General features: G+C 43.7%; 1 protein-coding gene across 10 annotated transcripts in view; it reads left to right on the top strand.

The window, feature by feature from the left end:
- PKNOX2 (PBX/knotted 1 homeobox 2) overlaps nt 1-21,881 on the top strand; it is a 500,974-nt gene that overhangs the window by 303,065 nt on the left and 176,028 nt on the right. For all 10 annotated transcript variants that reach the window (XM_088481784.1, XM_088481789.1, XM_088481785.1 and 7 more), the window contains one exon: nt 6,988-7,050. The gene's annotated coding sequence lies outside the window, so the exon portion shown is untranslated. The remainder of the gene's footprint in view (nt 1-6,987; nt 7,051-21,881) is intronic.

Raw genomic sequence — 21,881 nt, 5'->3', positions numbered from 1 at the left:
TGTTGTATTGAAAACTGCCAAAAGAGAGAACGCTCAGCGATATAAGGGATTCAATTACTATTTTGAGTGCATACTGTGAACTGTAACTCTAATGGTGCATACACACGGTCAGATTTTAAAAAATCGTTCAATCGTTCATATCTGTAGGAAAATCTGACATGTCTGAACGATGAACGATGCGCGTTCCCGATGGTCAGATAACGATATTTGACATCTGATGTGTTTGCAGTCAGATTTGGACGATTCCATTCATTTTAATGCAGTCAAAAATCGTTCATAGTTCAAATCGTTCATCTGCCAAATCTGACCGTGTGTATGCTCCATTATGGTGCATACACACGTAACGATTTTGTTACCAACGATTTTATGAACGATTTTCTGTCAGATTATCTGTCAGATTTTTTTAAAGTGTAATGAACGATTTTTTGGAATTTCCCTTAATGAAAATCGTTCAGTTGGTCAGTCAGAATGAACTACAAATGGGAATGCGCATGAACGATAATGTCTCATCGTTATAACTCAGAGACTGAACAATTTTTTCAACGATTGAACGATAACGACGTCGTTATAGTTAAATCGTTAAAAAAATTGTTACGTGTGTATGCATTTTAAAGCTGCATACACACACGATTTTGTTACCAACGATTTTCTTAACGATTTTCTGTCAGATTTTTTAAAGTGTAATGAACGATTTTTTTTTTTTAACTACAAATGATTTTTGCATATTCCCTTAATGAAAATCTTTGAGTTGGTCAATCTGACTGAACTACAAACGTGAACGCACATGAACGATAATCGTTCATCTTTGATTCTTTTTGAACGATATCGATAATCGTTCAAAAAATCGTTGTGTGCGTATGCACCTTAAAACACACATGCTACATCTCCTGGTCCCCATGCTCCTGTTTTATCCCAGTAGCCTATATTCTACCCTCGCAGAGTCATCTGACTTCAGTTTTGCAAGCGAAATGCATCTGTTTTGTCTGGCAAGTTTACACCTGCCTCTTAGGCGCAATTTGCAACCATCTCTATATCAGGACCAGAATGCTACCTAGAGCGTCTGCTCCTCCCTACCATGGCACTGGTTATACTGCAGCCATGTGGGGCATATAGGACAGCGTTACATTGGGTCACCACAACGATTCCTTCTAAACTGTGATGAATTTACATGAAGTGACATTGCTGTGCTCCAGCAGGTCCTGTTTCTCATGCCCGCATCCCTAAGTAATCATTAGTAACTGCAGCATAGATAGGTATGTGAGAGAGCTCTGTGTGACTCTCCTGCAGGTAACTTGTGCTGTGATAGATGCAGAAGACGTGTACCAGGGAGGGATCATCTGTAATGTGTGATCAGAGTTTTGTTACATTGCTTCCCTTATACTCTGCCTCTGTATACAGCGCCTCCTGACACCACACTGTGTATGCGCTGAGCTCATCCAGCTCCTGGCAACTGTGGAGTTTGCTATGGCTGCAGCCTGCAAGTCTTCGCCTGTAGAGGTCTGTGCAGAAAATGAGCTCCCCCGGGACCCTGCCAGAATAGGCACCTCACTGCGTGGAGCTCACTGCAATGACTGCCAATGCTTTCTGCTTGGGCCATGGCTGTGACTGGCCCTCGTCTGCTTGTGGAAACTTTTTCACGTGGTCATAATGAGCCCAAATGTTTCTGGAAACGTTCTTGACTTTTATTGAAGTAATAACATTTGGTGTTTTTCTGGGATCAGAGAGCGATTTGGATGCTAAAGGCCATGCTGAATCCATAGAACGTGTGGCTGCTGCTGGCCTGTGTTTGTGCAGCCATGACTGTGAGTCTGTTACATCTAATGGTGTCCTTATTACCAGGGACCACATTAGATGGTGCCGTGTCTGTCCCGAGACATGCGGCAGGTGGTCTTTTGCAAACTGTCCAGCTGCCCATTTATTTCAAGACTTGTCCTTTTACATTTTGTCCTTGGTATTGTCCCTGTTTTTTCCCTAACCAGCTAAATCTCTTTTTATGCTGCATGCAATTGTAAATATATGTTAATATAATGCATTCATGTTAATGGCCCTCATTCAGAGCCGTTCGCTATTTGCGTTCGTTCGTTCAAAAACAAGGGGTGGCTATGCAAATGATCCGTTCGCACATTGCAGTCTGTTCACACCTCTAAGTCTGAACGAGCGAGCAAAACATACGCTCGTTTATTTCTTAAAAACGCCCCCTGGCCGCTCGCACCATACGTCATGTCCGCTATTTATTAGATTATTCGAGTACATCGAACAGGATATGAACTGCTCGCTATTCTTGTGGTTGGTTTTTTCAACCGCTATTTTGCGAGCAGTTCTGAGTTAAAAAAAACCCAGTGACGTGGTCATTGACGCTGCTGTATTAATTATGCACACCCATAAAACGCCCGTTTTGACCTTTAAGCACGCCTGCGAACGGATCTCCACTCCCCGTTTTCAAGCACCTTCCCCTGTTACCACCCACATACGCCTCATTCTGTCACTCAAAATAGCAGGCACTCGCTATATTGCGTACAAATGATTTTCGGCCGCACTGACTGGTTCGCGCATGCGTACTAAAAACCGTACGCATGCGCAGATGTGCGAACATCGCTCAGAACGAGCGTACTGCCGCTAGCGAGTGGCTCTGAATGAGGGCCAATGTCTTTTCCTCCTTTGATGGTGCATATACTCACTGCTGTAGATCGGTCCCCATCCTGCACCAGAGCTGTGCAGACCCTGACCCAGTTACCATTTCAGTTGGTTCCTGAATATTATTATGCTTGCAGAGCCTCAGGGTTCCCGGTGACGACAATATATTCCAGATAGGTGCTCTCACAGCAATGATGATTAGATCATCTGTTAACATACTAAGGGCCGAATTCAATTAGACGCGAAAAGCCACGTTTTTGCGCAGTGTTCGCCGATGCAAATTTTTTGCACAAAATCCGTATCTTGCAATCCTATTGGCGAACTTTTCCAATGTGCGAATTCTCCATAGACTAATAACCGGCGAAAATCTTTCACCATCTCTGAGCAGGTGAAAAGTTGTGGAAAACCCATATTTTGGACTAAAAAATGTGAGAACTTGGTTCAGAATCCTTTGGACACCCCTCCTGACGACAAATTTAGGCAAAACTAATTTTTTAAATAGCTTAATTTGGCCAATAATGACTGTCGTTTTTGTGATGAAACATTCAAAAGTGTTTCATGGTAGTGGGTCTGGTATTTTGGGGGGCATGTGTTTTAAACATTGCAGGTTGCTGTACCAGGGGGATGCAGTCAGGAAGCCAACGGTCAAAATGCCGACCACCGGCTTCCCGACTGTCTAATCCCGGCAGGGGTCTAATGGCAGTCATTTTACCTATGCAGGGAGCCCGATGCCCGGCATACCGATCCGATCGAAGGTAAACCGGGCGCGGACTGATTAAGTTAGGAGCTTCCGGGAGAAATTTAGGGTTAGGCACCTCCCCCCCAGGAGGGTTAGGGTTGGGAACCCCGGGGGCAGGTTAGGGTTAGGCCCCCCCTGGGAGACTTAGGTTTAGGCTGCGGTGAAGGGGGGTTAGGGTTAGGCACTTCAGGGGGGTTAGGGTTAGGCACTTACAGGGAGGCGAGGGTTAGGCACTTGGGGGGAGTTTAGGGTTAGGCACCCCTAATGGAGGGTTAGGTTAGTAATAGATTAAATACTTACCTGTCGGGATCTTCACTGCCGGTCTTCCGGCGTCGGGATTTGAACATGCGTACGGCGGTAATTCATAGCGATCCAGTACCAGGTGTATTTGTAACATTTTTTAAAAGTGCACTTTTATGACACAAAATCATACTTGCACCCATTTCATTGTACCCCTAATTTAACTGCAGCAATTGTTTTTCCCCCCAAAAAATAAATAAGTTGATTTCTATAATTTTTCCACTATTACACAAAGTTGCAAATAACAGACATTTTACACAATTTAAGAACCCCAAATACTTTTATTAGGGCCACTAATACACTTCTAAAGTGATTTCCTAGGTCAGTTAGCCTTTTTATGGGGTGCAGACAGTTTTCCCCAAAATCTGCTGTACTTGTCGCAGGTTACACCACTGACCGTTTCGGGTAAATGTCGCATTGTGTCTTTTGTAACAGGATAGTGCGAAAAACAGGATTGCGCACAGACAAAAAGTTGCGAAAATTTTGCTCCAAAAGGACGGAAGTGTACGAAAAGTTCACCCTCGTTAAGTATTTGCTTTATCGCATCTAATTGGATATGGCCCTAATAGAAGAAGCACGCCATGGAAACACATAGTTGTCACATAAATAGGTATAACCTATAATAAGGACGGTGCACATTTGCCAGCTCAGAACTGCAGCAGTTACTGAATAGCTTCAGGGGTTGCACTAATTGCATAAAGTAACAAAGGGCAGAACTATGATTAAAGTTATTTCACTTTTATACTCCAAATAAAATCCATAAATACTGTATATATTCTATTTTATACAGCCCTATGTGACGTGAAAAGCAAAATAGTGGATAAGTGAAATAGTCACCCGTCAGAGGTGATAGAGGCTAATGCTGGGCACACACTGGCCGACATATTGGCAGTTTGTACGGAATTGGGATTGAAATGCTGGCGGCTGTTTAGCCAACAGTGCCAGCCCGAGAGGATGAAATCCCGACCGCATCAGGAAAGTTACCTAACCCTCCCTTAGGGGTGCCTAACCCTAAACTCCCAGGGTGGTGCCTAACCTGAAGTCGTCGTCCCCAGGGGTGTCTAAACCTAATCCTCCCTCACCGCACCCGAAACCTATCCCTATCCCCTGGGGGTGTGTGCCTAACCCTAACCTACCCCCCCCCCCAAACCTAACACTGTCCCCGCTAGAGCCCCTAATCCATGCGGCCGCCGGTCTCAGAACTACATCCTGTTTGTACGGACGGTTTTCTGTGTTACTAATACACATTATCCTGCTATAACCCACACATTCCATATACATGGAGAGCTGGTGCAGTCATGGAATTGGTGTCAGGGGTAGAGGGGACAGAGGCAATGGTGGAGGCGCAGTAACCTGCCTGTATGTAAATCACACAGTGCTTTTATATGTATAGTATTTGCCTGTCCACCAGTCAGACGCCACCGTCACTAATCACATCTGTGACATAAGGGAGTAGTAATGGAATGGCTCTACTTGGGCAGCACTATACTCTATATATACGTTATGTGCCATTAATAGAGATCTTCATAGCTCTGGATAAATTGAGTCCTCAGGTGCAGCCACAGGGTCCCCAGGAGGATCCCCCCCATTGTTACACACGGGAGGTATGTTAGGTGAAGAAAGAAGACCTTTGAGTGATGTCATTATTATATACCCTGTGTGTTTAGCTCTGCAGGGGACTTACAAGCCCCTCCGTCCCCCGAGTGGTAATGCTTCTCATAGTGAGAATACCTTACTTGCCGGAGTGAGAAATATAGGGACAGGAAGGAGAGCGCGGTGATCAGATTGATGCACAATGTGTAGGGATTCCTGCTGTACTTAGAGAAAGGTTTGTAAAGATGTGAGCCCGATGTAGGGTTAGATACCATAACGTACAGCTTTCATCTGTATGAGTATTTTTGAGCCACATGTATTTAGCACTTGTGACCCTTGAAGGAGACTAGTGTCTGAAATAACTGATAACAATGAGAGTAACATAGTAATTATAAATGTAGCATTATTTATCTCTACTTCTGTCAGGGTTGTGGAAATGTCACAAATATGAGTAACATGTAAATGTCTGAATAGGTTATTTCCTATTGTATCAATGTATGTTTGCAATTTAATGGCTTCTTCACGTCATGAAGCTGTCATTAACATACATTAAGCGTGGTGACGTAGTGTTTATCATTACCTCTCAGCAATGAGGTCAGTTCCCGAACAAGCCTCCTTCCTTGTGGCGTTTGTATGATCTCCATTTGGGTTCTGCATTTCCTTCTGCACTCCAAAAATATACTGGCAGGTTTATTGGTTTTAAATAACCCCTAGTGTATGTCATACTCGCCAACTTTCTGCTTACCCCCTCCGGGAAGTGGGCGGCGCCAGACAGACATGGCACAGGGTCGGGAGACTCGAAAGCTCTCCAGGGCAGCTGGGAGCAGCATCCGGGATTCAGGGGAAACTTTGCGCCAATACAGACTGCTGGATGTCTTCCAGGCTCGTGATTGGCTCTGAGTGATCACATGAGACTAGTGACACCAGGCATGACATATGAACAGTACATATAAATAACCGAGACATTGGAGCAGGAAGTAGAAGACAGAAAAGGGCTGGCACCGCCTTAGTGCTGATTTCTTTCCCCAAGTATGGGGGAATTACAGATCATGTATTTATTCACTCTGTATTATTAATGTTGGTGTTTTGTTGCAATTCCATGAGTGTTACGCTTTATCCACTGAACTTTGATATCCAGAAAGATGTAGTAAAACTTACATAGAGCTCATCCACATGGGAGCTTTCTTTTGTCACGTTACAAATGTAACACATAAAAACGGCTGGGGAACAACTATAGCATAGAAACGTATTGATTTCTATGCCAGGCCAAGTATGTCTGCATCATTTTCATGCTATAACCCCCATGGTGCATATATCATTGCCAATTGTAAGTGCGGCATGCCGGCATAACCTAGAGATCGATAAATCGCTGCTGTTGTATTGTGCAGACAGCAGCTACTATATAGTAAGCTTATAAATGCTTACTGTCACCTGATGCATATGAGGGAAGGCCCAACGAACACTTTGGGGCCAATTCATACAGCTGCAATGTCCCATAGTGGTGACGCTCAGCGAGATGTTAGAGTAGTAAAATACAATGTTATATATATATATATATATATGAGGCTCCGACAGTTAATTCCATAAATGAAACCTTATGAATGAAAACTAACTTTGTCAATGTAATAATTTTAATTGTATGAAATAATTGTGACAGGACATACTGTATGTAGATGACGATGTGTCTTAACGAGAGCTGTCGCCGTTTTGTGTCTCTGTAGGTGTATGGGATAACGCTGTGTCACGATTCTGCTTCCTGTGTCACCGCGCAGAAATTACAAAAGGTTGGTAAATGTAATCCGTTAATTATACCATTTTTAGCTTCTGCTACTAACTTCGTGGTTCCTGGGTTAGAAAATTCAGAGTGCACGGGGGTATAAAGCTTATGCCAAGCGTCATCAGATCTTTCCATCTCTTCAATTCTGTGGCATAATGCCCATCACGGCCCATGGGGATGCTGAGGCTAATAGAAGTTAATTCAGAGTTTGGGATATAAATTGACTTTAATTATCAGCGCCGGTAAAGCAAAAATAAACTGTTTTCAAGAAAACAACAGATCGAGCCACCATAGGGAGCGCAAAAATTACTGCTTTCCCCTTTTCTATCAATGGGCTTGGAAATGCACTGCCCCTGCACCCCTGAAGTCACTCGCTGTGGTTCCAGCTACTCAGTAACAGGACTAGCTCCTGTCTCCATGTTACATACTAGAGATCTAGTGTCTCTTCTCACAGGACTCTCCTAAACTCCTGTCTGGAGGAATCCAATGCTCATTGGGACAGATATGTCTATTTCCAACTGGGCCTCCAGCAGGACCCAGCGCAGTTTCACACTAAGCCGTCAACTCAGCTCCCTACCGAACAGCAGGTTATTATGCTACTTCATTTATATGGCGCCACTAGTATTCCGCAGCGGCTTACAAAGTACATAGGCAAATAAGTTAACAAGAAACTAGTGACTTACAGTACAATACAATACAGGGCAAGGACAAGCTTTATACACATTGCTGCACTAGCTATCATAACACCCAAATAAGCAACCAGGTGTAAGGTGTCCGAGTGAGTAGTAGATGAAAGTATAAGGAGAAGCATACATGGTAGAGGGCCCTGCTCATGAGAGCTTACATTCTAAAGGAGAGGGGCAGACACAGGCGTGACACAGATGGGGTAGACAGGGAGGAAGGAGCATGTAGCAGCGGGTTAAGGTGCCCACACACATAGCGACATTTTAAACGATTTGTCCGATTTCGACGAATCGTGACGACGAATCGGGTAAAAAAAGTACAAATCGTGAGTTTATACTCACGAGCACGATGCCGATGCGCGTCCCCGCTCGTCGTACATCGCATCTTCTGAACTGCCGTGCTGTAGGGCAGATTAGCCAATCTGGGATACAATGCATTGGCTGCAAGATAGATCTTTAGTCAGATTGGACATTTTTAACTCCAAATCGTGATCACGACGGCAAGGGAGCTCCCGTGAAAGTTCATGAGGAAATTGGCCATAAAATCGTATCGTGAGGACATCGGTATGTGTGTGGGCACCTTTAGGATGAGAGCTGGAAGGCTTTGATGAATGAAGTAGTGGGTCTTGAGAGCCTGTTTGAAGATTTGTAGAGAGGTGGAGAGTTTGATGGGGGGAAAGAGAGAGTTCCAGTGGTAGGTAGCAGCATGGGGAAAATCATGGAGGCCGGAGTGGAGGGAAGTTATTAGATGGCAGGAGAGGCGGCATACATTTGTTGAGTGAAGCGGGCGGGAGTGTGACTTGAGATAAGGTCAGAGATGTAAATAGGAGAGGATTGAGTGAGGACTTTGTAAGTGAACTTCAGTTGGGTTCTAAAGGGGAAGTGGAGCCAGTGTAGGGCTTGTAGGAGAGGGGAGCCAGTGTAGGGCTTGTAGGAGAGGGGAGACAGTGTAGGGCATGTAGGAGAGGGGAGCCAGTGTAGGGCATGTAGGAGAGGGGAGCCAGTGTAGGGCATGTAGGAGAGGGGAGGCAGTGTAGGGCATGTAGGAGAGGGGAGCCAGTGTAGGGCATGTAGGAGAGGGGAGCCAGTGTAGGGCTTGTAGGAGAGGGGAGCCAGTGTAGGGCTTGTAGGAGAGGGGAGACAGTGTAGGGCATGTAGGAGAGGGGAGCCAGTGTAGGGATTGTAGGAGAGGGGAGGCAGTGTAGGGCACGTAGGAGAGGGGAGACAGTGTAGGGCATGTAGGAGAGGGGAGCCAGTGTAGGGATTGTAGGAGAGGGGAGGCAGATGTAGAACGTTTGGAGAGGAAGATGAGCTGAGCAGCAGCATTGAGGACAGATTGTAATGGAAAGAGATGGGAGTCAGGGAGGTCAGATAGGAGGAGGTTACAGTAGTCCAATCTGGAGATGACCAGTGAGTGGATGAGGGTCTTATTAGCCTCCAGGGTGAGAAAGGGTTTTATCTTGGAAATATTTTTTAGGTGGGAATGGCAGGTCTGCGAGAGGCGCTGAATGAGAGGGAGGAGTCCAGGATAACTCCAGATGTGTTCTGTTGTTCATGCTTAGATGCCCAGTTTAACTACATAGTGCTCTAGTCCCTTTCACTTGGACCTTGCCTAGACATGGATGTGCAAGCGCTGTCTGAGGTGAAAGATAACATTCCAATGTTGTGTTTGGGTAAAGGTAGTCCTTGCTGCCCCCGTGTCTTCTCCAAGCCCGTATATACTCTGCTGTGAGGCCTGTACAGAACAAGTGCTTTCACCCTTTTCCAGCTGACTTCAGAATGGTTACATTCAGCAGCTGGCTCTGTCACTAATTACATTAAACATGTTGGATATCATTTGGGACAACCAGTGATGGTACATATCTACTATTGAGAGAAGAAGGCATGTATCCCTTTCTTAAAGGAAAACCCACCCCTCAGATTATTTTATGTAACTGCAGCTTAGACCTACGGTAATGCCATTACCGTTACTTCTAATGTCCTCCGCTCACCGGCAGCCTCTGATGGTTTTACCAGCAAATTTCTGGTCAGTTTCACTTATGGAGATTTGCAAAATCCGAACGGTGTAATAAGATTTATGAAGCCTGGGGCTGGTTAATCCCTAACCTGATATATTCCTGACATATTATGACAAGAATCTTCTGCCCTACAAACTGCTAAACACACCATATATCTCCCCCTCTCAGGGGAAACCTCTTATATCTGAGGAGTCGGGCACATGTCTGATGTATAAACGTTGTAATAGTAATCTACACAACTACTTTTGGGAGTGCAGGAAAATAGTTTTCGGGATAAGGTCTATCATACATAAACGCAGACTGCCATAACAAGACTCTTACTGATCCTTTCTTCTCATAGAGCGAGATGTACTAAGGGCAGAAATGCTGTAAAACCCTCGAAAAATGCAGTTTTCAAAGGTTTTACTGCACAGACGGTGTAATGGTTAGCGTTACTGCCTCACAGCAATAAGGTCATGGTTTCAATTCCCACCATGGCCCTAACTGTGTGGAGTTTGTATATTCTCGCTGTGCTTGCATGGGTTTCCTCTGGGTGCTCCAGTTTCCTCCCACATTCCAAAAATATACTGGTAGGTTAATTGGCTCAGAACAAAATTATCCCTAGTGTGTATGTGTGTGCACATGTGATAGGGAATATAGAGTGTAAGCTCCACTGGGGCAGGGACTGATATGAATGGCCAAATATTCTCTCTGTAAAGCGCTGCGGAATATGTGTGCGCTATACAAATAACTGGTAATAAATAAATAAATAATACATTTCTCATATGTATTAAGCACTGGAATCAAGGCTTTTCAGTGCATCGTCCCGGTGAGTAGCGTCATCATTACATGGTGTTAACCAATAGAAGACTATGGGATTATTTTTGGGACGCCCCCTGAGATGGTTCCAATAGGATCCACCACAGCTCCTCCCGTGGCGCACACGCGTCCTTCTGCGCATGCGCAGAAGGGCGACAGAGGGACTTCAGGGTCATAAACCTGAAAGTGCCGCTATCGCAAAGGACAGCTCTTACCACGATAACTGTCCTTAGCAATTTTCTAGCTGCATACCAGCGATATTATTCACCGGTGTGTACCCGCTACATCCTGCTCTATATATGTACGGCATGGCGGATGCGATGCTTAGCAAATCCCCCCCATAATATGGCTATATCAAAATGAGGAGCAAAGGAATTAGATCAGGGGTTCTAAACTCCTTCCTCGGGTACCACCAGCAGGCCATGTTTTGTGGATGTCTGCAGCCGTGCACAGGTGAGCTAATCTATGTTACTGGGTCAGTAATTATCCCACCTGCTTCTGCAGACAGAAATCCTCCAAACATGGCCTGTTGGGAAAATCTGAGGGCTGAGAGCTGCTGTTTCAGAGGCAGATCCCTCAGATTGTTCATTCTAATATCTTGCTAACGTGACCTTTTGGCCAATTCTCCTTCTCCGCCCCTTTCCATATCTGTCCTCCACTCACCTTCATTCATCTGATCTATTTCTGCTCCATATTCATTCTTCAGACTACCTGTACATTTCTTTTACATTAGTTATCGTTTCCTTCTTCTGTAGCATCTGGTTAGGTATCTCCTACTTTATTAGATAATGCAGATATACATTATGTTCATGTTTAGTTCTGACCTCTGACACTTCTTTACATACCTATTGTATCTTGACATATATGCTTGTGGAATTATACTGGTTTTACATTCAGTTTGTTCTACTTTTTAAAAAATAATTACTTTAAAAAATTAATAATTCTGTTCTAATCTGACCACAAGGTATTACAGACTACGGCGTGTGTTGCCGTTGGATCGATTAATGTTTATTGTGTGAATACTCTTATGCACTAGTGTTGGGAGTAGATTTCTGCTTTACACCTGAAATGAGCCCATTAATCTAAAGTAACTCACAGCCCCACTGGTTTGGGGCACTGTGTCCCTGCTGCGCACCCGGCATCTAAACAGTGCCAGTAATGGGGGTGTGATGTACAGACGTACCCCGTGTCACAATGCTATGCCCTAGTGTTGTGAGGACACACCCATTTCTGGGTCACCGCTGCAGGAGGTTGGTATGTATGTTGTTTTATTCATTTCTGAAAGTGATTTCACTGATTCCTTCCTGTTTCTAGAACTAGTTATAAGAATTAAAGTTGTGTCCAAGCAATTGTCAGAACCTACGTTTTTATTTAAAAAGTCTCCCAAAATATAAATGTTACTGTGCTCTTATAAAGTGCAATATTTACTTTCATTTACATCTTATGTAGACAGCCACAGTGTGCAGCCTCAGTTAGTCACCAAGGCCACATGTACTGTTGTGTCTGTGACCCTCTTCTCCAGATCTACGTAGACCTCATTGATCCAGGGGTCTCCGTTGCTCAGTAGATTCTAGTGTCCATGGATTTTATCTTACACTGACTGGGAGAACATTGATGTGACTACATGCCATGAACTTAGTAAACACAAACATTTCACATAAGTTCTGACCACGGATGTCATTTGCTAGGATACAGAACACTTTGCACAGATTGTTAAGTGACATCATTGAGACACTGCCTAACTACTTACAATGAAGTCTGACTTTTATTCAAGAGATACTGGTGTATTCCTTGGCTGCATTCTCATAGGTATTTAGCTCACACAGTGGCTCCAGTTTGTGGACGTGACATGTCCACTTTAATTTAAAAAGACAAACAGTAAAACTCTCCCCACCATCATGGCGGGCGCTGCAGTGACGTTCTCTGATAAAGAGGGTGGGTCCAGGAGAAGCTCCAGAGACTCTGGTCTTACCAAGTGTGTGGCTCCAGCGTCACAAAGCAACACTACACATCAATACGTACAGTAACCTCTCTCTGTGCTGGGGCTGCCCGTTACGTGATTATTACATGCACATTAAATGCCATACCACGTAGTCCACTGCCAGAAAAAAAGAAAACCCCTTAACGGGGACAATTATTGGTAATGTAATTCGCTCACCAAAATCGTATTGTGCGTTTCATAAAGTGGGAACATGTTTTTCTGCGTCCGCAGAGTATTTATTAGTAAGTGCTGTAAACCTCACTCTCGTTTAATTTTAACACAGTGAACTGGACTCGACAAACTCTATTGAAATAAAAGCAACTTCTTCCACTTTTTTTATTGACCTGACTTTCATTTCGATGTCAAGGCCCAAAAAGCGAGTTAATGCTTTTCTATAAAGGAGAGTGTTTTAAAGTGCTGCCAGAATCCGGCTGTATATTTAGAATCTTGGCTTACAATGCTTTAATGAGCTCTGTCAAATTTGATTGCCAATAAAGTTACTGCATTAAAACGTTTATTAAAAAAAAAGTCAATTACTTTTTTTATTATTATTATTCCCCCCCCCCCCCCAAAAAGAAAAACTTTTGCTGCAGCAGGAGAAGGTCGGTGTAACGGGGCAGTCGTTTACTTCCACTTAGAAATGGTGCTTTAACCCAGAGCCAGCATTAACGGGGAAGACGTAGGTCCTGTAATATTATATGCTATGGCAGCTGACGTCTTGTCTGGATGCCAAGTAAAAAACGGCAATATATACAAAGGCTTGTATCATGATCGTGCTCTAGTGACGGAGTTTTTGTCAATGATTCTGCTAAAAATTGCCCCACACCTGATGAGACTGCAATAAGTTTTCACCGCACTCAGATTAATCCTCTGTTCTCTGTTCATTTGTTTTCCTACAATAAAAGGCCTATGACGTTGGAGTTAATTTCCAAATTTCGTCAAACATCTGCTTTGCAGCGTATTACCAGGTTCTGGATCCCGCTGTACCCTTAGATGTGTGCCTAAAGTTTTGCCAAGGTGTATGGGTCTATGGAGCAAGCTGGGAGTATTGGTAGAGTAACAGAAGTTTGCACAGACAAAGGGAGTTTTATGAACAGGAGTTCATTAACATTTGTTCTATATAGCGGCAGCATATTCTGTTGCGCTTCATTGGAAGTTCCTAGCAAAGGGCCGCACAGTCATTTCCATTCAAGAAGGCGACTCAAATTTTGCAAGCTTCAGTTTTGCGCAGTGGTCCTCCTAAGAGCACAGAGTAGGCTTTTCCCGTGTGCGCATCGTGTACTTGGTTAAAAACTTTCACAGTAGGTTGTTTACAAACATAAAACATTATCGAGGCACAGAGCAAGGGCTTCTTTTTTTTTCTAGGAGTAGCCTAGGAGTTCTCGCAGTCACGCCTTGTTTTACAGGTATGCCAAGATGGTGCTAAATTCGGCTTTGATAGGTAGGGCCTGAGGATTAGGGTGTTACCTATGAATTATGGTCCAGGAACAACAATTGATGAGAACAGTTTTATTTCGCAAGATGGAATGTGATAATGTTTCACAAAGGGTGGAGACTACGGGGCTGATTTGCAGCCAAGCAAGCCGTGGTGCATAGCGAGCCGTGGTGGGCAGCAAGACGTGGGTATGATTTTGTATGCTGCAGGCACCTATTGGCCATCTCAGTGTTTACTCTGCATTGTAGAGTTGTGGTAAGCCATGCATCTCCTATAATACAGAATCTCGTTGTGCATTTCTTGCCCTCCCCCCTCCATACAGCTCATAATGGTTTTTCCAGGTGCAAAGTCTGCACCGTTTGCTGGATTACAATACATTCTTATTCACTCCCTATTTCCTACTACTGGAACCATTTTCTCTCTGGCATTCGCCCCACGTATCTACCACCACTTTAATCCATCTTAAAAGCTGCAGCAAGAATTCCTCTCGCCACTCCACTTTCGCCGTACCGCTTTGCAATTCCATCCACTGTCATCCCACGTCCTGCAGAATCCTTCCCAACTCTTACCTACAAAGCCCTCAGCAACAGCACACTTTATACTTCAAGCCTCATCCTTGGCCTCTCAGATCTAACTTTCACCTGCTTTGTGTCTCTGGTAAGCAACTCTCACTGACACGTTCAAGGGTTCTCCCATGCTTACAGAATTTCCTACTCTCCTCATCAGGCTCTCCAACAGCCCTCAATTGTACTCCCCCCCCCCCCCCCCATTAATGCACCCTCACCATGGTCCCAGGCTACAGTCACTCACTCTTGTTTCAGCTGTTACATACCATATAGACTGTAAGCTGTGTAATGAGCTGGGCCCCCTCTGTCTGGAAAGCACTGCGAATATGGAGTTAAGCAATGTGCAATGATTCCATTGTAAACCTGTAGCCAAAGTTCCGTAGCTGGTAAATATGAACGGGGCATTTGGATTTTATGGCAATTTTCATATTCTGCATTCACAGACCTTTAAATAATGAATTGCGCATGCTGGCATATAAGAGGCTAGCAGAGAGGACTCGGTACATAGCTTATCGGCATACAGCATTGGATCGTCACATAGATGCCGTGTCGGGGCCTGATGCCTCATCCCAAATGTTAAATATATCCTTTGCCGCCTTCTGATTTGTAGTATATGACCATCTTATGCTATTTAATCATTGTATACCATACTCCCATTAGGTCATCCGAGTGATTTATTCTGTTCTTTGCCAAGCGGATAAGCGCTCGTTAGGAAGTGTCATTATAAGCCTTTGAAAATACTACTACAAAGTTACTGTAGTAAAAGAAGGAATTATTCTGTCGGAAAAGGTCTGTAACATTGGAAGAGAGTTTGTGTTAATGATGGTTCTCAGGAGCTCGGAAATCTATTCTAAATTTCATTATCAGTCTTTCCAAACATTCTATTCCAGATTTCCACAGAGGTGCTAGATTCCCCCCAGTCACATCCTTGTCTTGTGTTTCTTTTTGAAGGTTCATGCAAACTATTGTAATAACAGTAATAGTATGAAAGGACCCGCAACTACGCTTTCCATGTGTAGTGTCGCTATACTAATATACGATCAGCCGTCACTAAACTTCATCAAAGCCTTCCAGCTCTTATCCTAGCCCGCTACGTCACTCTTCTTCCTCCCTGTCTACCTCATCTGTGTCACCTGTCTGCCTCTCCCCGTTAGGATATTTCGTTTGGTTTTGCACAGGCAAAAAAATAAAATTTCCTTGCTTGGGGCACTCTTTATGTATATAAATCTATAATATGGTTGTAGATATTTAAAACCTACCTTTTATTTAAATTTACTTAAAAAATAAGTGACGGGAAAACACGTCACTACATGGATAGACAAATTATTATGAGGCGAACATATATAAAAATCAGAAAAAGATAGGACAAAATTACACTCAATCAATTACAGTTGTATGTTAATAATAGTCACCTTGGGAAAGGAAAATTATCAATCACTGTTATCTATATTCAACAGGTAAGTGACAGGGGAAAATATAACCCTCTTATAACGTTACTCAGCACAATCCACATAGTTGCACATGCCCCTGAAAAAGTTGTAGTTAATAATAGCAATATTACACTTCTCTCTGTAAAGTGCTAATTTATGTAAAACGTTTAGATATTGCACCTATTGCAGGTGTGACATATGACAAAAATGTTGCACATATCACTGTAATATCTCAGATCATATATATTGCAGATATCCCTGTTGAATGTACTATCATTTGTCACATAGAAGTATTGCACAGATCACATCAAATAAAACACAATTGGTTATTAAAGGCAATTGATTATGGCAATATAGCGTTTTCCAGCAATGTGTCAATTAATATAAAGTGCATAGATATTGCACATTTCCCTGTATATTTTTGTTCGAATCATAATCACTTTTTTAACATAAAAATATTGCATGTCTCATCAACAACAATCGCTTTGTTTAGCCATGAAGCAGACAATTTCACCAGGTGTGGAAAAAAAGTGAGAGATCATATAATTTGACTATAGGGTTAGGAATCCACAAGCAACAACTTTGTGTGTGCATGGGGGTTCGTATCCCCAAGTTCAACTGTAAAAGTAACCTTTGTACCTATCTCTTATCTTCAAATCAAGTATTATCGCATATACACAATAGTGTTTCTGAAGATATATGTATATCATTAGCTGCTATGGGCAGAATACTTTCTTATTATCACCATTTACATTTGGGCAGATAAATGAACACAGGTTATGTTATTGTTTGCACATGAATAAGTAAAAGTAAGGCACGCAAGTGTCCCCCACTTCTGCTTTCACTTGTTGTACATCTGGTCCTGTATTGGACAAGTGATGAGAGAGTGGGAGAGCTGGTGTCCACAGAAATGAAAGTATAGTAGTGGGTTGTTAAAGATCTTGAATAGGGAGTTAGGTGGTCCCTGATGCCAATTGGTATTGCAGGGACCAAATTCACCTCCCTGTTAGGATGTAAGCTCTCGCTAGCAGGGCCCTCTACCCTCTTGTGATTCTCCTTACTTATACTTTCATCTATGTCTTACTCCCCACTAGGGCACCTAACACTTGGTTGCGTACACTATGTTGCTTATTTGAGTGTTATGATGGCTAATGCAGCAGTGTGTATAACCTTATCCTGCATTGTATTGTACTGTAAGTTTCTTCACATATTTATGTACTTTGCAAGTCGCTGCGGAACACTTGTGGCGCCATATAAATAAAGGATAATACTATATAACCAGCCAGTATGGTGTCATCTTTCCATCTGTAGTGTCACTATACTAATATAAGCCTATATACAGCCTATACTGTGTGAAGTCTTTATATTTGCCTGTTATGGTGGGCTGAGCATCAGTTGGTTTCCTGCATATGAGTATGAGGAAAAACTAGCAGTGTTACTTGCTGCAATGTGTCCTTCTGAATGGCACATCGTGGACAAGCCACCGATTGAAATAACACCAATGTCTTTTATGTCACTTGCCTAATTGTATGTTTACGCAAAACTGTCCATCATATTGCCACTAAAGCAATTAACCATGACAAGCGAATAGTGTGCTGTGTCTTTACGTATAAGATGTCACCTCTGTTGACTTCTGACTGGCCAATGAATACTGTCACTGAACTAGTTAATGTCTAACTGTAACATAACAGGTTTTTCATTGAATAAACTTGGTTACCAGAATTGTGCGCAATTGCTGAAGCCTGTGGCAGTGAAGGATTAATTTAAAATAATGACTCCTCTAGTAGCTGTGTGCCCGGCAGGCATAACTGGATTGACTTGCCGTAGTTCATAATTAGAGAGCATCTTTTCGGCTGCTGTGGACTTTCTTTCTGCAATTGTACTTGGTCCTCTCCAGCAAGGTCTGGCCCAGAGGGCTCACTTTGATCAAACATTTACTGGAAGGTCTTCAGGTTTGAGTAAGATAAACCAGAGAACAGCTGCTTGTTCCATCTTCCATGGATCACACTGGTCAGCCCTGTGGACTGAGCATGTGTTGGGTCTCTGCTGGGATTCCTCACCCTGATCCTGGTCATATCTCTGTGATAGTCTGCTCTAGATTTCGGCAACAGTGTGATTTCTATTTCTAGCCATATTTTATGTAATTTTCCTGTGAGATGTATACCTGCTCATCACTTATTGTGTATGGTGTGCAGTGATGGAGCATAATATTAGTTATCATTAATGTGTCATATTGGTTAGGGATCGGTATTACATTTTGTACATAGAATACTGATGTATTATATAAAGTGGCAGAGGCGACTACAGAAACTACCCTAAATTAATTGCCTGATACTCCTGTGACAAAACATTAATTCCTGGCTATATATTAGTGTCTGGGCATGCATTCCTGAATCATTTGTAATTTAATTTCTGCATATGAACCACTAACCTATCAGCCCCAACCATCTCTCTTTTCCTTTGGAATGTCCAGATCCTCTCAAACTCATCTCTTGGTACAACCAGATCCTTCCCATACTCATTGCTGGAAACCACTAGACCCTTCCCACACTCTTCCCATAAAACAGCCTGGCCCTTCCCACACTCGTCCCATGAAACAGCCTGACCCTTCCCACATTCATCCCATGGAACAACCTGACACTTCCCACACTCATCCAATGAAACAATGAAACAGCCTGACCCTTCCCAAGCATATCCCATGGAACAGCCCAACTCTTCCTACATTCAACCCATGGAACAGGCATACCATTCCCACATTAATCCCATGAAACAGCCTGACCCTTCCCACACTCATCCCATGAAACAGCCTGACCCTTCCCAAGCTTATCCCATAGAACAGCCCAACCCTTCCCACATTCATCCCATGGAACAGGCAGACCCTTCCCACATTATTCCCATGGAACAGCCTGACCCTTCCCACACTCATCCCATGGAACAGCCTGACCCTTCCCAAGCTTATCCCATGAAACAGCCTGACCCTTCCCAAGCTTATCCCATGGAATAGCCCAACTTTTCCCACATTCATCCCATGAAACAGCAGACCCATCACACATTCATCCATTGGAACAACCAGACCTTCCGACATTCATCAAATTGAACAGCCAGACCTCCCAACATTCATCAAATGGAATAGCCAGACCCATCACACATTCATCCCATGGAATAGCCAGACCCATCACACATTCATCCCATGGAATAGCCAGACCCATCACACATTCATCCCATGGAATAGCCAGACCCATCACACATTCTTCCCATGGAACAGGCAGACCCTTCCCACACTCATCCCGTGGAACAGCAAGACCATCCCACATTCATCCCGTGGAATAGCCAGACCCATCCCACATTCATCCCGTGGGATAGCCAGACCCATCACACATTCATCCCATGGAATAGCCAGACCCATCACACATTCATCCCATGGAATAGCCAGACCCATCACACATTCTTCCCATGGAACAGGCAGACCCTTCCCACACTCATCCCGTGGAACAGCAAGACCATCCCACACTCATCCCGTGGAATAGCCAGACCCATCACACATTCATCCAGTGGAACAACCAGACATTCCTACATTCATCCAATGGAACAGCCAGACCCTTACCACATTCATCAAATGGAATCGCCAGACCATCCCACATTCATCCCATGGAACAGCCAGACCAATCACACATTCATCCCATGTAACAGCAGACCCATTCCACATGCACCCCATGGAACAGCCAGACCCTTCCCACATTCATCCCATGGAACAGCCAGATCCATCCCACGTTCATCCCATGGCAGCATTGATAAAAGTATAGTCAATGGGTGCACGGTGAGGAGGACTGTATGGGTGCACCACACACTCTGTACCCATTATAGATACGCCACTGAGGAGATTATTGCAATGCCCCATTCAAATGACACTTCCATCTCCATCTGATCGCAACCACCGACTGTTCACCAACATCGACCATTGATGACCACCTCTAGTTTATGGTAAAGACTGCTTTGAAGGTGGCTGTATGTATGCTTCAGTCACTGATGTCATGTAACTGCAAGATGGACAGGACCCATTGCTCAGCATGGCTGTGCAATTTACGAGATCGATTCCAAGCCCAAGAGCACAGTGTCTGCATTCAGCATTCCATACAGGTTACTGTAGGGATAGAGCATTCAGTTACCCTTGCCATACAGACAGAGAATGTGTCTTTCCTTCATCAGCAGTTACATTTTGGTCCCCATGTACTTTGATAAGGTGTGCTGCAAATGTGAAATACAGTGCATCCGGAAAGTATTCACAATGCTTCACTTCACATCTTGTTATGTTACAGCCTTATTCCAAAATGGAATAAATTCATTTTTGTCCTCAAAATTCTACACACACTACCCCATAATGACAACATGTAAAAAGTTTTTTTGCGATTTTTTGCAAATTTTATAAAAAAAAAGACTTAAGAAAAATCACACGTACATAAGTATTCACAAGCTTTGCTCAATACTTTGTTGATGCACCTTTAGCAGCAATTACAGCCTCAAGTCTTTTTGAATATGATGCCACAAGCTTGGCACACGTTTGTTTGGGCAGTTTCGCCCATTCCTCTTTGCAGCACCTCTCAAGCTCCATCAGGTTGGATGGGAAGCGTAGGTGCACAGCCATTTTCAGATCTCTCCAGAGATTTTCAATCGGATTCAAGTCTGGGCTCTGGCTGGGCCATTCAAGGACATTCACAGAGTTGTCCTGAAGCCACTCCTTTGACATCTTGGCTGCGTGCTTAGGGTCGTTGTCCTGCTGAAAGATGAACTGTCACCCCAGTCTGAGGTCAAGAGAGCTCTGGAGCAGGTTTTCATCCAGAATGTCTCTGTACATTGCTGCATTCATCTTTCCCTCTATCCTGACTAGTCTTCCAGTAACTGTTGCTGAACAACATCCCCACAGCATGATGCTTCCACCACCATGCATCACTGTAGGGATGGTATTGGCCTGTTGATGAGTGGTGCCTGGTTTGCTCCAAACATAACACCTGGCATTCACGCCAAAGAGTTCAATCTTTGTCTCATCAGACCAGTCCTGAAGAGTCCTTCAGGTGCATTTTGGCAAACTCCAGGTGGGCTTCCATGTGCTTTTTACTAAGGAGTGGCTTCCATAAGGCCACTTTAATATATAGGCCTGATTGGTGGATTGCTGCAGAGATGGTTGTCCTTCTGGAAGGTTCTCCTCTCTCCCCAGAGGAATGCTGTAGCTCTGACAGAGTGACCATCGGGTTCTTGGTCACCTCAATGACTATGGCCCATCTCCCACGATTGCTCTGTTTAGTCGGCTGGCCAACTCTAGGAAGAGTCCTGGTGGTTCTGAACTTCTTCCATTTACGGATGATGGAGGCCACTGTGCTCATTGGGACCTTCAAAGCAACAGATATTTTTCTGTACCCTTCCCCAGATTTGTGCCTCTAGACAATCCTGTATCGGAGGTCTACAGACAATTCCTTGGACTTCATGCTTGGTTTGTGCACTGACATGCACTGTCAAGTGTGGGACCTTATATAGACTGGTGTATGCCTTTCAAAATTATACCCAATCAACTGAATTTACCACAGGTGGACTCCAATTTAAGCTGTAGGAACATCTCAAGGATGATCAGTGGAAACGGGATGCACCTGAGCTCAATTTTGAGCTTCATGGCAAAGGCCGTGAATACTTATGTACATGTGATTTCTTAGTGTTTTTTTTTAAATAAAATTTGCAAAAATCTCAAAAAACTTTTTACACGTTGTCATTATGGGATATTGTGTGTAGAATTTTGAGGACAAAAATGAATTTATTCCATTTTGGAATAAGGCTGTAACATAACAAAATGTGGAAAAAGTGAAGTGTTGTGAATACTTTCCGGAGGCACTGTACATTGCTTGGTGCTCAGTTTTTGGGGTGTCTGCTACTGGTCACAT

The sequence above is a fragment of the Taudactylus pleione genome, unplaced genomic scaffold (assembly GCF_031769625.1).
Source record: "Taudactylus pleione unplaced genomic scaffold, aTauple2 ptg000278l, whole genome shotgun sequence".
In the NCBI taxonomy this organism is placed as follows: domain Eukaryota; kingdom Metazoa; phylum Chordata; class Amphibia; order Anura; family Myobatrachidae; genus Taudactylus; species Taudactylus pleione.
Note: the sequence above shows the minus strand (reverse complement) of the source record. Positions and strands in the feature narration are given on the sequence as shown.